Below are 16870 nucleotides of genomic sequence, written 5' to 3'. Positions count from 1 at the left end.
CTTTGAAGGACATATAAATGTCGGCATTTGTTCTGATATATGTATATGAAATCCTTTAAACAAAAAACATCTTTAAAAAAGTTCTTGTCTTTGGGAAAGGTAGTGAAACCAGATATCTTAAGATAAATGATTGCAAATAAATGTTGTGTATTGAAAATAGAAAAATGTTTTTACTGTTAAGTCCTATTTCTTCTCTAGTCAGTCTCTAATAAAGGAGGCCTCAATTGTTTTAATATGTTTGCTGGTATTTCGTTTAGTCTGATTTCAGTTGCCTCCAGTGTTGGTAATTGAAGGCTTTCCCAGTATGGTACAATCTTCAAGTTTAATTGATTTTCCATTTCCCCTACCTTCTCAGTAATTGATGTGATCTTGGATTAGGCTGACCTAAATTCCCAGGGTGCTTCACCAAACAGCTCTTTCTTATTTAACACATTGCTATTAATCTTCACTCTGTCAGAATTGTACTTTGCATTTGATACTAATTTAGAATATAAACTTTTTGTAAATTGAGACTGTAAGGCGGAACTATCTCAAGTGTGGTTTTATCAGTATTAATGACTTAGTAACTTCTCTTTCGATGTGCGGTGGAGATTTACTTGAAGATGTTTCTAAACTTAATGAGTAAGTGAACTGAGCTTCGATATATAGCATGGTACATCTGGGATAGTGTTGAACCACAAAAGCACATCTCCTTTTACAGTATTTGCTTTTCAATAAAATAATTTTCTTTTTCTTTCTTTTTTTAACATCTTTATTGGAGTATAATTGTTTCACAATGGTGTATTAGTTTCTGCTTTATAACAAAGTGAATCAGCTATACATGTACATATATCCCCATATCTCCTTCCTCTTGAGTCTCCCTCCCACCCTCCCTATCTCAGGTGAATAAACTGGCAACATAGAGTAATTTGATGGCTCAGATGTAACTAGACAGGAAATTTAAATCTGATTTTCTCTTTTTCTTGAAAATTTTGATAATTAGAAGTATTTAATAGTTCGTTACTTTTTATTGTCCTAAAGCACAGAGCTGATTTCCCTGTGCTATGTGGCTGCTTCTCACTAGCTATCTATTTTACATTTGGTAGTGTATCCATGCCACTCTGTCACTTTGTCCCAGCTTACCCTTCCCCCTCCGCATGTCCTAAAGTCCATTCTCTATGTCTTTGTCTTTATTCCTGTCCTGCCCCTAGGTTCTTCAGAACCATTTTTTTGGTTTGTTTTTTAGATTCCATATATATGTGTTAGCATACGGTATTTGTTTTTCTCTTTCCGACTTACTTCACTCTGTATGACAGACTCTAGGTCCATCCACCTCACTACAAATAACTCAATTTTGTTTCTTTTTATGGCTGAGTAATATTCCATTGTATATATGTGCTACATCTTTATCCATTCATCTGTCGATGGACACTTAGGTTGCTTCCATGTCCTGGCTATTATAAAGGTTGCTGCAATGAACATTGTGGTACATGACTCGTTTTGAATTATGGTTTTCTCAGATTATATGCCCAGTAGTGGGATTGCTGGGTTTTATGATAGTTCTATTTTTAGTTTTTAAAGGAACCTCCATACTCTTCTCCATAGTGGCTCTATCAATTTACATTCCCACCAACCGAGCAAGAGGGTGCCCTTTTCTCCACACCCCCTCCAGCATTTATTGTTTGTAGATTTTTTTAATGATGGCCATTCTGACTAGTGTGAGGTGATACCTCACTGTAGTTTTGATTTGCATTTCTCTAATGATTAGTGATGTTGAAATATGCTTTGAATGGATACTCTTACGCATCATCACATTATGTAATCTTATGTTGTTACTATAGTCTGAATATAGTAGAAAAAGTTGTGCATTGGCTTTACATGTTGGGAACACTTTCCAGTCTCACTGGTATAATTAGATAGGTGATAACTTCTGCCTTCTAATAACTAAAGGCGCCAGAAATTTATTGCTGTTATTTAGTTTTGTTTTTTTTTCTCATGAGCCTGTTTGTTTTAAGTTTATGTTCTGTGTTAATATGTGGTTACAGGTTGGTAAACATTGCATTTTGCCACCTTCTTAGATGTGTCAGTTCATGTCCCTTTCAGTCTTCTTTCCCTTCTCTCTCCTCCTTTGTTTCCCTCAAATAACCAGTCCTCTAACTTTACTTATTTATCCTCTGTGTTTCTTATATGTTCTAGAATGAACTTATTTTTATTCACTGTATCTCTTTTACGTAGCATTTTTTCAAATCATAATAATTTTAGAAGTAAGACCAGGCAAATGTCTTTATGTCCCAAGCAGCAAAGTTCTGCCATAAGACTGTAAGCTGATTTTTCACATCACTTTCTTTTATAATAGCTAGTTTGGAATAATGGCTGGCAAGGACTGTTTTTTGGAGAAACCACCATGTCTTGTCTGTATTTCTCTAACTTTATAACTTTATTAGCTAAATTATCGGTCCTGTTTCTAGCCACAGAAACAGTAAGCAGTCCCAGAATTATTTATCTGCTCCAAAATCGCCAATAGATGCTCTCGAAAGAGTCTTCTTTAAACATTGGAAGTAGTCATGTTTATTTTATTTTTAAAAATAAAAGTAGTTAAGTAACTTTAATTTGTCAAATATTTTTCTGCCATTAAAACTTTTAAAACTCAAATAAATGCATAAATGTGTCCCCCAGGTGAATTCTGTTGTGCTGGCTTCAGACTTGTTTTATATGTTTTGGTTTGTCTTAAAGTTAATTACACTGCTTTTGTGTGTTCATCACTTACATTTCCCTTTCTGTTCAAAGATGCATTATCTTATGGTTTGCAACCACCTTTTACTAATAATGGAATTTATTGATATGAAGACTTGGGTATTTCATTAACTTTGACTCCTTCATTCCAGAGTGCAAGTGGGGAGGGTGCATCGTGTTGAATAGTTTGTTAGGTTGATGATCGTGTTAGAGTTTGCACGTAACACTGTTATAATGGTTCACTGGATTTGATTGTTCAAAACAAGGAAAGGAAATTACCTTAAGTTTGAACTTCTCAGGCTTCCCGTGACCCAACCCTTGTGTTAGTGGTCCCACTGATCTGTCTGGTAAAGTAGCCCCATCCTTCCTTGTTTAAATATTAACAGGGTCTTGGCTGCTGTGAAAATTGCACTTACATGTTAACTCTTTGCAAAGCTTGATTCTGCCTTGGCAGATTCCATGAAAGTGAAACTGCAAGTATTGTTGAATTCTCTAAAAATGCATTACTGTAGTCTAGAGTTTTGTGAGAACTGTTCATGTTAAAACAGTTTATAAAGTTTGAACATTTATCATGTCTGTGTATTAATAATTTTCATTGCAGGTGTTTGGTATTCTCAGATATAACAATTTCTGAGTCCCACAGTTCTAATTTCTATTCTAATAGGATTTATTTAGTAAACAATGACAAGTAGATCAGTTAATCCTGTTTTGAGGCTGTCATAGAAAACATTAAAATTAATATAATAAAAAAACTTTAATGTACTTAAGTTCTTCCTTTATTGTAACTACCTTTGTAGAGAATTGGAATGTGGTACACTGCTTTTATACTCTGCGTGCATATGTGTGGTTTATTGCATGTCTGGGGAAGCTTTAGTCTTCATTTAAAGAATCTACTATTTTTGTTTAGTAAAATATAATGAGAATAGTTGGGATGATAAACTTAGAGGAAATAATCCTAGCAGCTTTATTACATTTTTTAAATAGAGGGTGAAATTGTAGGTTGATTGTGGTATTTTCTGTTGCAGTTTGACTGTTCTTTAACACAATAGTAAATTGTATTGTATTGGTAATTCTTCTTTGGTGCTTTGTAGCTGGGTTCTGTAAAAATAGAAATACAAAGCAGAAACCAGGTGATGTTAGAGGTGCAGTATCTAAAACTTCAGTAGCAAAATGTACGTAAAAATTATGACATTTTTGAAAGTTTTATTAAAAAACAAATATTGATATTTTATTGCCAGTAAAATCATATAACACAAACAAGTTAAAAAACTGGCAACATAGGGCTTCCCTGGTGGCGCAGTGGTTGAGAGTCCGCCTGCCGATGCAGGGGACGCGGGTTCGTGCCCCAGTCCGGGAGGATCCTGCATGCTGCCAAGCAGCTGGGCCCGTGAGCCATGGCCATTGAGCCTGTGTGTCAGAGCCCGTGCTCTGCAACCGGAGAGGCCACAACAGTGAGAGACCCCCGTACCGAAAAAAACCAAAAACAAAAGCAAAACCAAAGAAAACTGGCAACATAGAGTAATTTGATGGCTCAGATGTAACTAGACAGGAAATTTAAATCTGATTTTCTCATTTTCTTGAAAATTTTGTGAATTAGAAGAATTTATTTAATGAGACTAGTTGTAGGGTGTCTTTTATTAGGTGATACCATTGACCTTTCCTTAGAAAACCTAGTATTGTTAGCACTTGGTATAGAGAAAGAATGCTCAGTTGATACAGTTTTGTATATAATGTTTGGACATGCACATCTTTTCTTTCAAAAGTTCATTCCATAACACTCTACAAAGCACACAGCATATGTGTAGCAGTTACTTCTGAGACTGAGAGAATAAACACTAATTTCACTTACTTATTAGTTTGGGGGTGAGGGGACTCATTTGCAGAATCTCCAGGTAGGGTATCAACTATGGATGGATTTTTAAGGAGAAGTTTATCAGTACTACCGTTATAACAAGGCATACATTTTATTGAGTAATAAAGAAATAGTAACTGAAATGTCTTTGCGAAAGATGGTTTCTAACACATTAAATCTTTAGCGTAACTCTGAACATTCAAGTGCCCCGTTTCTTTAAACTGCCCTCAAGTCTGGTGCTGTGATGGGCTAGAATCATGGATTGAGGATGTGAAGGGTTATGTTGAATTACTTGGTCTGCCGCTAACAGCGTTGTGTTTAACAACCCACGCAACCTGGTTGTTCTCAGTTTCCTGGGCTGTAAATTGTATGACATGGAAGGTCCCTTCAGCTCTGACTGACATTCTAGGAGTGTTGGAGTCTGTAATATAAAACTGAGTTTCAGAGCCTGTCATTAGAATGAGACATTGACATTTTGGACAGTGATCTCTAGCAAAAGTTATTGTAACGTGACTAGCTTTTTCTTGCATCCTAATCTCCACATGCCAGAGTTTGCTTTTTCTTTCCCCATACCTTCTTACTTACAAAATGAATTTGAAGGCGTTTGTGGCAGACATACCATGCATTTTTCTTTTGTATGTATCTGTATTCTGCAGCGAAGAGGGTCTTGAGTAAAGCACAGTTCCCTGACTCCTTTGCCTTTACTCTATTCCGTGGTAATGCCATCCTAGGTGGTGACAAGTGGTGTACTTCCTGGTGTCGTTTAAGAGTTTTGTGCTTCTCTAAAGCAACTTTCGTTCCTACCCTGGGGCATATTTATTTTTGGGACTTTGAGACGGGCAGTTTTCATCTTGGTGACTGGGATTGCTGGGGGGAAAAAAGTAATTTGAGAGGATTTAATGCAAGCTGTGAACATTACCTACAGCGGTGATTCTCAAGGGTGTTTGCTTGGAGAGGGACCCTTAGCCAGAGTGGGAAGATGGCAGGGTGGCTTACCTGAACCTGGGGAAGCTGGGGGGCTTGGAGATTCTGCCATGTGGCCCTTCACCTAGATTCATTTGCCATGTGAGCCACTGTCACAGTGGTAAGCATCCTATCACTCAGATGTCCTGGGGTGGGAAAACAGCCATGGCTCTCTGGCATCTATGCTTAGACTTACCCAGGGTCAGGTGCAGTTCCTGGTACCCTACTTATGCCTTCTTTCTCTTCCCTCATATTCAAGAACTTGTGTCGGAATGCAGTGAGTGATTTGAGAGGGATGACCTTGAATCTACTTTGATTTATATACTTAAAATATTAAATCATTCGCAAATCTGATTATCATTATCAATGCAATTATTTGTGACCTATTTCCTAGTTCTCCAGAGGTTTAAAAATAAATGGGATCTGACTTTATTTTACAGTGATTGAAAGTTTTAAAATCTCCTTGCCTTCTTGCTTTTGAGAAACGTCATTAGCATTATAGGTCTTGATAAGATTACAGTTGCATTAATTATAGTAGCAACTGTAATTACCTTCTGTCTGGCTCTTTGTAGCTTACCCTTTGGTATACGTTAATTCATTTGTACTCCACAGGAACCCTGGCATTACTGATTATATAGCAAGGCCGCAGTGTGCTATAATTTGAAACCTACTCCTCTAATCTCAAGTTCCTTAGGTTCTGTTAAGCTGCTTACCTTGAATGGAGGGAAGTGAGAAAGTGAGACCCATTTATTGTTACCTCCATCCCTCCTGCCTATTGACTAAGGTCACGGCTCAACCATTTCTAGTTCCCTTTCATATTCTCACTTACACGTTTTGTTCCTTCATGTTTCTTGTCTCCTCTTTGATTTCTTTTTCCCTTTCCTCCTTCTCAGTTTTACTTGCCATTTTATTTTGTGGCAACATAAAAACTTTTTTTGTAAGGAGTTAATAACGATTTGCTATATTTTTTTAAAAAAATTCTGAAAAGAATATTTTAGTCTTACCTTGCTCTAAGGGTGCTTAATTTAGGAAATGAGTGAGTAAACGTATTCCTTAACTGTAAGCGAACAATAAAGAAACTAATCAAACCAGTAAAAACCTAAAGAGATTCTGCAGAGAGAACTCTCTTGGGTGTGTTTTTTAAAGGTAATTTTGGAAGGTTTTAAGGTAAAACACAGTTCATACTGTTTTTACTGTCAAATGATTAAGTCAAGGAAGTCCTTCCATGTTTTTTAAGGATATGGCCTATGTTCTAAATTCTAGTTTTGTATTTAGGCCAGATAAGTATTGAAGCTGTAATCTGAAGGATTTTGATGTAGATAACTTTCAGTCTTTAACATTTCACAGCCAACATTAATTGTAAATTCTTGAATTAAGGTTTGTTTGTTTGTTTTTCAGTGTTCAATACTGAGGTTTTGAATTAACCTTTAAAAATAATGTTTGGCCAGTCTTTTGATTAGAACTAAGAATGCATATCTCAAACCCACATAATTCCTATCTCATAAACTATGTTTAGAGGCATTTAATTTTTGAAGGTGGGGTTTTTCACAGTGGAGCTCCTTTATGCCAAGTCTTAATAAATCTTTTCAGTGAATTCTGGTTTTAGCGATAGGCTGGTTTAAGAAGCAGAAGATGAACAGACAGGATTTGTAGCAAAGATCTGTGCTGGCTGTGTTAGCAGTGTTGTGTCCAGATGTACTGGGAAATCTATGTAGTTGTGTATGTAACTTGTTTCTGGCCTGCTCAGCCTCCCACACTACAGTGTCATTTCTCCTCGAAGCCTTTCCTGATCTTTTTTTAGGAGAGTTGACCACTCTCTCATGGTGATCTATTGTCCTTAAAAACACTGATCAGACCATGTCTGACATTTCATTCCAGTTATTTGTTTACAAGTTGTTTTTCTCAAGACCATAAGTCCCTTTTGGGCAGAAGTCATTGTGATGACTCAGGACAGAATAGGTTTTTTTTTTGGCAGGGGGGGTTGGGTTTGGGGGGGTCTTTATGTTGTATCTAAATATTGATAAAATAATATTTCAAACCTACTTCATTTTTTACTCATCTGTAGCATTTTGGAACTTCAGTTTCGGTTATGTATGTGCATTAGTGTATTGTGTTGTGGTATAAAATGTCCATCCTCTTTGTTTTTCATACATTTCTACACTTATTTCACTGTCCTCATTTCTCCAGAAGGGCAGTGGTAATGCCAGTCACAAGGGGTTGAGGACTAAGATTGTGAATTTAAAGCCAACAAGTAAGTGCCAGATGCCCCTTCCCTGACGTCCCCCCTTTAGGTTGCCTTTATACTGCCTCCCACTGCTCCTCGGTGACACTTTATAAGGATTTGAAGAGTTGCAGGAGGAGCTTGACATTTTCCTTCATGATCGGATGTGGGGATCTGAGCTCAGTGTGGCTTACAGGTTCCTTATTCTTGTATAGTGTTATTCTCTCTCTCTCTCTCTCTTTTTTTTTAGGAGCTTGAATGCCATCTGTTATTAGGTCTGTTATCTCTGCTTTCATCACCTGGTGCAGTAATTTGGGGAATATGGGTTTGAGCATGAGCAGTGATTAAGTTTTTGCATTGCTGCCACGGATGCTTTACTTACTGAAACGGAAGTACTGAGTAGCTTTATGCCCTAAACATTAAAGCTGGGGAGGGGGAAGGGGAAGCTGGGACAAAGTGAGAGAGTGGTGTGGACATATATACACTACCAAAGGTAAAATAGATAGCTAGTGGGAAGCAGCCGCATAGCACAGGGAGATCAGCTCGGTGCTTTGTGTCCACCTAGAGGGGTGGGATAGGGAGGGTGGGAGGGAGATGCAAGAGGGAGGGGATATGGGGATATATGTATACGTATGGCTGATTCACTTTGTTATATAGCAGAAACTAACACACCATTGTAAAGCAATTATACTCCAATTGCTTTAATTGGTGGCGCAGTGGTTGAGAGTCCACCTGCCGATACAGGGGACACGGGTTCGTGCCACAGTCTGGGAAGATCCCACATGCCGCGGAGCGGCTGGGCCCGTGAGCCACGGCCACTGAGCCTGTGCGTCCGGAGCCTGTGCTCCGCAACGGGAGAGGCCACAGCAGTGAGAGGCCCTCGTACCGCAAACAAAACAAAACAAACAAAAAAAACCACCCCAAAACATTAAAGCCTTGGAGCTACTGAAATTTAGAATTCAGGAGATGTGTGGTGACCTAAATGGGAAGGAAATCCAAAAAAGGGGATATATGTATACATATAGCTGATTCACTTCGCTGTATGGTAAAAACTAACGCAGCATTGTAAAGCAACTATACTTCAACACAAATTTAAAAAATAGAAATAAATAAATAGAGTGTGGGGAAAAAAGAAAAGAAATATATAGAATTCAGGGGAGCCTACTGTAGCAAGACAGCCAACCACCTGAGTTCTTTTAAGGGTCAGTACTGAGGTGGAGTTAACTGATGTGCGAGTGCTTTGATTTGTGTATATTTTGATGTACACTTGATTTAGATTGTGAAAAGTAAGTTGGCACCGTATAAATCTCCTCCCACTGTCATAAAAGGTATATCTGCTTGCAAAAGATGTAATTAAATCATAAAATTAAATGCTTCTGGTAGTTTGCCTCCAGAAGGTATTTCCATTACTATAAGAAGACATCTTGCTTATGTGGATTATTTATTTTATGTATTCTTTGTCCAGTATGATGACTTGAAAATAGTTGTCATTAGTTGTACCAACAGTGCTGTACGAATGGAAGAAAAAGTTGCCTTAGAATTTTCCATTCCAACATGTTTTCATCTTTACATCTTCCACAGTTCTGGATCATACATAAATTTCACGTCATTATAATTATAGTGTAGATACTTTTTTGTGCAAGAAGGGTTTTGATATTAAATAACCCTCAAACTTTGAGGGGATTTAAACTTTGTGTTCTGTCCTTATCTTAGTTTCCTCTCCAACCCAAAACTCTGGAAATGCATGCTGGTAACATCAGGACCTTAGTAGAGGCTCTCTTTGCTTATACTTTGATTCACGCTTTGAATTCTGTCTTTTTGGACAGTTGATTCTTACCATTCTTCTCTTATTTTAATGTCTTTTTCTAGGTGTCATTGTTCTAGTTAACATTTAAATTCCTCGTAATTGCTGAAATCTTAGTAGCTAAAATTGGCGCTTGAATTGTAATGATCTTGTGTTTTGAGTCAATTCTAGCATTTCGGGTAAAATTTTTCAACCCAGAGTAGCTGCTTCTTTCACTTAACCCAACATCTTTGCTTCACTTTGCTTTCTTCTTTTAAAATGAAAATATTTCAAGAGAGTTACTTAAGTGTGACTCTTAGAGAATGCTTGCTTTCTTGGGAGGAGCTTACATATGAGGAATGACATTGAACGGAGCAGAGACAAACTTTGGCTAAATTTTTGTTTTTCTGTGTAATTAAGTAGTTAAAAAGCCTTTGGAGGCCATGCTGAGTAACAGCTCCAAGCACTTTGTAGAAAAACAGTAAACTGAGCTTTCCTTTCTAATATTCTTAAACAATATTCAAATTGATGGGGCTCTCTTAAGTGAGAATTGATGTCTGTAGTGCAGTTACTCATTTTTTTGTTTTTGTTTGTATATCTACCAGTCTTCTCTTACCCTCTGCCCCAGCATTGGGTTGGGTTTGCTTTTATTAGGAAGCTTTCCAGCAGGACAACCCAGAGCTTAGGGTTCAGATAGGTCTTCAGAATGTCTGTTAATAGGACTGAATTTGTGTGAAGTGAGAGCAGTTAGTAAGAGATGAAAGCAACTTGGCATGAGGCCTCTCTGGTGGTAGTGGAGGTGGTTGGTAACATATTAAGGAAACAGTGAATGGCCTTTAAAATTAGGTGAGAAGAATGAAGTATTGAAGGAAAGTCTGGCTGTTTATAGAGGCTTTAGAAGAAAAAGAAATTAAAGGAAAAAGAAATAAACAATTGGAGTCCAAGTTGCCAGATTATTGGTGCTTCTGTAATGTGTAATGATATTCTAAGGCTAACTTGTACAAGTGACTTTAGCTTTGAGAACCAGAGGGGGAACGATTGGTTTGTATGTAGAAACATAATTTAATTAATAAATATGTATTTTGTAGGTAGTCCTGTTTCTGTCAGTGTGTGTGTGTGTGCGCGCGCGCGTGCACATATGTGTTTACATATATGCTTATATTACAGGGGTGAGTACTTTTCTGCTTTTGAATGACCATTATAATTGGCTTCTTGACATGTTGACAGACAGGGCTTTCTAGTATGTATGGGTGGGATGTTTTTCCTCAGCTCTAATAATGTTCAGTGCAGTTAGCACTGTGGGATTTGGGAAAGATTATTTGCTCATGAAGATCCATAAACCACACTGAATATTGATTCAACGAGTATAGCCATTATTGTACAAAATATGCCTTTTTTTGTATAGGTTTTTCAGTGTTATGAATTCACAGGTGTGCATATAATAGTGAATTATATAAAACAAACTAGCTTTTGGTTCAATACTTTGTAATATATAATAATTTTAGCTAAAAAAATAGTTTAGTAACATTCTTTACTGGATTAGATCAAATGTAAAAACGAGCACAGAATCAGGGTTTTGTAGCTGATTTATAAATAACTGCTGAAAGCCTCAGGCTTAAAATTAAATTTGGTTTAACAGGACTGAATTTTATGTGACACTCGTAAGTAACAACTCAGAGAGATGTTTATTAAAGATGGTTAATAAGCCCACTGAGACATATTTGACCATTATTTAGAGGAGATGAAATGTGAATTTACATTGAAAATGGGAAAGATAAAATCTTGGAAATAGAACATTTGAGTATGTCCCATTCTACATATAAGGCAACCTTCGTTTTTCATCCTTGGATTAAAATCGCATATTTCTATTTTCATAACTTACATCTTTATCCCTGTCTCCTCAGTGGTCTCATGTTATTATCAGTGTATCTGGTCACACTGAGCATCATTGTTCCCATCTGTTCCTATTAATACTTCCTCCTTTAATTTCTTATTACGTGTGATTGAAATGATGTAAAAACCAATATTTTCACTCTCCTTTTCTTTCAAACTCTGTTGTCCTGATTTCTTTTCTTCCTCTCCTTCTCTTCAGTCTAGCCACAAAGGGTGATGAAATCCGCAGTAGTCACAAAATAAATTGGTACTCATTGAGCAGTGTTCTTTTTCTTTCACAGTGCTAGGCATCAGTGACTAATCAGAAGGGATTGTATAGAGAAGCAGTGTGTGAGTGTCTAATGGTGGTCCTTACGGCTTGGTCCCTTCATAAGTATAGCAGGTTCATTTTCAGTATAAATTTGCTCCAAAAGTTTCCTTTTTACCTTTCACATTTTTATTCCTTCAGCATGTTTCCCTGTTCCTGAGTCCTTGTTTCCTTTCCTTTTCGTCCCACAGATACACCTTCTTTAAGACATCTCCTTCAGTTTTATTATTTATTCTGTCAAATTTCAGTTTGTTTTAGAGGGTAGTAATATTGATAACTGCACATATAATGGGTAATGATTTGTAGTATATGTTTTTATTCTGTGGTCTATAGATTTAAGGAGTTGCTTTGAAATAGCAATTCTGTTTGCAAAAGGATTTTTTAAAAAGATGGTGTAACAAGTATAAAAGTTCTGTTCTGCTAGTCTGTTTTTTTAAAAAATAATCATTATGTGGTTGAATTTCCTTTCTTTCATCTTTGACCAGATATAATGAGGGACTTTTATGTTATTTCCTACTTTGTTTTTAGTGTGGTATATTTTTCAATTAAAAAAAAAAACAGACTGTTGCTAGGTCTGCCACTCTTTAATGAATCATTGGATTGGAAAATAACTCATTATATCATCAGGCAGGATATGTTCCTTTGTTTGCATGTAGATAGTTGGAGATGAATAATTTATCAAATGTTATTAGTACAGGCTCATCTTGCTGAAGTCTCAGCAGGATATAATGAAATTTGTTTCAGGCTAGTATGAAAATAGCATGCCTTTGCGTAGTCATTATTGAACTTTTGGCATCTCTCAGAGAACTATTATGTTATCATGCCAATCTTGCTCACCTCTTCATTAACTGGACTTGTGATTGAAGAGTTCAACTTATCTTGAAAATCTGTGAAATCTGGTATGCCAAATGCTTGAGTCTAACTGTGTTTCTCCATCAGAGCAAGAATTTTCAGAATGAATGAAGTACTTAATGTTTCTTATTAAAGCGATTAGTACAAAAAAGGCCATGACTGATGGTTTTATTACTTCTGGTCCTGAAAAGCTGTCTGTACAGGAGATGTTTAAGCAGTATATCTTTCTGAAATGAGGGGTGATGAAACATACATATAATTGCTTAGAATCTTATATCTGTACTAATTACGTATTTGAAGTTATTTTAAATAATTGCTTTTAAAAAGTGGGCTTTGATTAGCTTGTGGCACGACTGCGTGAGAAGGTCAACAAATCTCCCCACAAGCAACAACAAAGCTGGACAAATGGTCAAAAACAAGCCATTCTTGCATTCTGGAAATTGAGTAAAAGCAGTCAGCAAACTGAGAAGTGTTTATTTGTGCAAACAACTGAGCTTTGGGTAAGAACAGTGTGAGTCTGTGGTGTTTGTGCCTGGTGCTACTGCCGTTTTCCTTCCTCAGCTCTGTGGGCAACGTTGTTCAACCAGGGCAGGGCAGGCTGTAAAAACCAGCAGCTTCACTGCTGCTCCCGAGAAGGCTCAGTTGACTTGGAGGACTGTTTGGGAAAGTGAAGATGTTTATGGCACGTGACGGGGGGCAGGGGGGTAGGGGCTGGGGTGTCTCTGGCTCTACACACCTGAAGTTGTAGGTCTGTTTGGCAGAAGTGGTAGACAGACAGACTAGCCATGGATTTAGTAGAAACTTCTGGGAGGTGAGACAGGGAGAGGATGCTTGATAAGTCTTCGCAAACTGTAAACTGATGGGACGTTGTGCACGTGCACGACAGGGACCGGGGTGGGCCCAAGCTGCCTACACTTACCTGTTGGCTGGAGCTTGTATGCACATCGTGAGGAGGTGGGAGAGGACCCAGGAAAGCCCAGGAGAAAGTAAGGGTAGGGCAGGCTTGAAAATGGCCCTGAGTTTGAATTCTCTCGTCTCATACACAGATCAGTCAGCACATCGTTAGGAATCTTACTGGTTTAAGGTGTTTGAGCATATACGTGACCAGTCCTTGACTTAGCTTTGCTATGCAGATACAGAATTGACTGCTGGGAAGTGACGCTTTGGAGGGAAGAAAGCCAAAAAAGCTAAGAAAGGACATTAATGACCATTCATTGTGGAGACATAAACTTCATAGTCTACACTTTGGGTGCTTAATATGAATTGAGAGTTGCTACAATATATTAGCTAAAATTTCTAGTATTTAACAAAATATTATGATACATACAAAGAAACCAAGTATAACCATGTTCAAGCAGGAAAAAAGCAGTCAGTATCGACTGTCGTTGAGCGGCCAGAAGTGTTGGATTTAGCAAAGACTTGAAAGAACTAAGTGAAACGATGTGAAAAGCATTTAAGATAAGGATGATGATGGTGACTGGAGTACAGAATCACAAAATGATAGGAATTATAAAAGAGAACCAATAGGAAATCTGGAGTTGAAAAGTACAGTAGCTGAAATGAAAACATTCATTAGAGGGGCTCAACTGCAGATTTGAAATGGCCGAAGAAAAAAATCTGTGGATAGACCAAGGAAAATGATCTGATTTGGATAGAAGAAAAGAGGAAAAATGAAAAGGGCCTCAGAGACCCTTGGGACAACATCTGGCACACCAAAAAATGTGTCATGGGAATCACAAAAGAAAAGGATACAGTGAAAAACAGCAACAGCAACAACAGTAGTTTTAAACCATACTGGATGAAAACTTCGCAAATTTTATGAAAACCATTACTTTCGGATCCAAAAAGCTAAATGAATTCCATGTAGAGAAGTCCCAGATATCCATACCTATACACATCATAGTCATTGTAGAAAGAGAGGGAAAATCTTGACAGCATAAGAGAGAAATGACATACTGTGTACCGGAGAACAACAAGATTAATAGCCGACTTCTCGCCAGAAGCACTAGAGGTCAAAGACAGTGGAGTGATATATTCAGTGCTCAAGGAACAAAACTGTCAACTAAGAATTCTGTTGATATATCCAGCAAAAGTATCCTTCACAAATGAGCAAAATAAAGACATTTCCAAATAAAAAAGTTTTTGCTAGCAGACTTGATTTACAAGAAATACTGAAGACAATTTTTCAGGCAGAAAGTGGTACCAAATGGAAATCCCCAGGAGGAAATGAAGAGTGCTATAAGTGGTAATTATGTGGGTAAATACATAGGACTTTATAAATATATTTTTTTCACATTTTTCTTTAAAAAACATACAACTGTATAAAACAACAATTGTAGCACTATATTTTAGGGTTTATACAACTATATATGTTAATATGTGTGATGGCAGTGGCACAAAGGAGGAAGAAGGAAAAGAAATGATTCTGGGATGATTGAATATCCATGTGCAAAAATAAACTTAGACCTTTATTATACACAAAGAGTAACACAGTGTATCCTAGACCTAATTATAAGAGTGAAAACGATAAAACTTGTGGAAGAAAATGTAGGAGAAATCTTTGTGCTCTTGGGCTAGGCAGAGAGTTCTTAGATATGACACCCAAAGCATGAGCTGTAAAAGAAAATATAGATAAGTTGAACTTCATTATATTAAAAAAAACTTTAATTTTCAAAAGATGCCATTATGAAAGTGAAACTATAAGCCACAGACTGAGAGAAAATATTTAAAAATTATATATCTCATAAAGGTCATATTACCAGAATATGTAAAGAATTTTTATAATTCAATAATAAGACAAATGCTATAACTAAAATACTGACAAAATACTGGAATAGACATTTATATTAGTGAGGGTTCTCCAGAGAAAGAGAACCAATAGGGGTGTGTGTGTGTGTGTGTGTGTGTGTGTGTGTGTGTGTGTGTGTGTGTCATGAGATGTATTATAAGGTATTGGCTCCCACCATTAAGGAGGCTGAAAATTCCCAATGTCTGTAGTCGGCAAGGTGAAGACTATAGAGAGCTGATGTGTAGTTCCAGTCCAGGTCCAAAGGTCTGAGAATCAGGAGAGTTGATGGTGTAAGTTACAGCTGGCAACTGGGCAGGTGCGAGACCCAAGAAGAGCTGATATTTCAGTCTTGAGTCTGAAGGCTGGAAAAGACCAGTTGCTCAGCTCAGTAGTCAGACAGGAGGAGTTAGTTCCTTCTTACTCAGCCTTTTTGTTCTATTCAGGTCTTTGATTAATTGGATAATGCCCACCAGTGTTAGGGAGAGCAGTGTGCTTTACTCAGTCTACTGATTCAAATGTCAGTCTCATCCAGAAACACCCTCACAGACGCACCCAGAATAATGTTTGGCTAAATGTCTGGGCACCCTGTGGCCCAGGCAAGTTGATGCATAAAAATTAACCATGACAGCATTTTACCAAATGGGAATACAATTGGCTAATCACAGGAAAAGGTGCTCAATATCGTTAGTCATTATGGAATGCATATTATTCATTCAAAGCACAATAATATACCACTGCATGCCCACTAGAATAGCTGTTGTCAGAAGTTACAATATGAGTGAGGTCTTGGTGATATGGAGAAAGTCAAACCCTCATACATTGCTGGTGGGATATAAAATGGTAGCACTTCTTCGGAAAAGTTATTTCTTACAAAAGTGAATATAAATTTATGACATAACCCACAATTCTTTTCCTAGGAATCTATCTAAGAGAGGTGAACACATATGTCCGCATGAAGATCTGTATTCATAGAAGCATTATTATAAAAGGTGTTAATTGGGAACAGTCCAAATGTTCATCAGCTGGTTGATAGATTAGCAAAATGTAATATATTTGGTATGGGAGCATGGATAGACAATAAATAAGCTTGAGAGAGTTTTGGGGGTGATGGAAATGTTCTAAAAATGGGTTGTGGTGATTGTACAACTGTATAAGTTTATTTAAAATCATTGAATTGTGTACTTACAATGGGTGAGTTTTACAGGATGTACTTCAGTAAAGTTATAAAAAACAATATGTATGTATATAGAGAAAATGATAAATATGGAAAATAATATTTGGTGAATATCAAGGAGATGGGAATTCTTGTATTCTTCCAACTTTTCTGTAACTACAACTAATTCAACATTTTAATGGGTCTTAGAAGTGTTCTGATTCTTTTGTAATGTTTTAAAAAAAATAAGTTTAAAAGCTTTTGTTTGTTCTTAAAAATCCAACCCTAGAGTGTCTTTTTTTTTTTTTTTTGCTATACGTGGGCCTCTCACTGTTGTGGCGTCTCC

At 37.1% G+C, this 16870-nt stretch overlaps 1 protein-coding gene across 1 annotated transcript in view; it reads left to right on the top strand.

Moving 5' to 3' along the window:
• Positions 1 to 16870, top strand: part of CDKAL1 (CDK5 regulatory subunit associated protein 1 like 1) — a 640361-nt gene that overhangs the window by 195375 nt on the left and 428116 nt on the right. The gene's annotated exons all lie outside the window — the stretch shown is intronic.

This window comes from Phocoena phocoena, chromosome 10, assembly GCF_963924675.1.
Source record: "Phocoena phocoena chromosome 10, mPhoPho1.1, whole genome shotgun sequence".
NCBI classification, from domain to species: domain Eukaryota; kingdom Metazoa; phylum Chordata; class Mammalia; order Artiodactyla; family Phocoenidae; genus Phocoena; species Phocoena phocoena.
The sequence above is the reverse complement of the archived record's forward strand: the minus strand, read 5'-3'. Positions and strand labels throughout refer to the sequence as shown.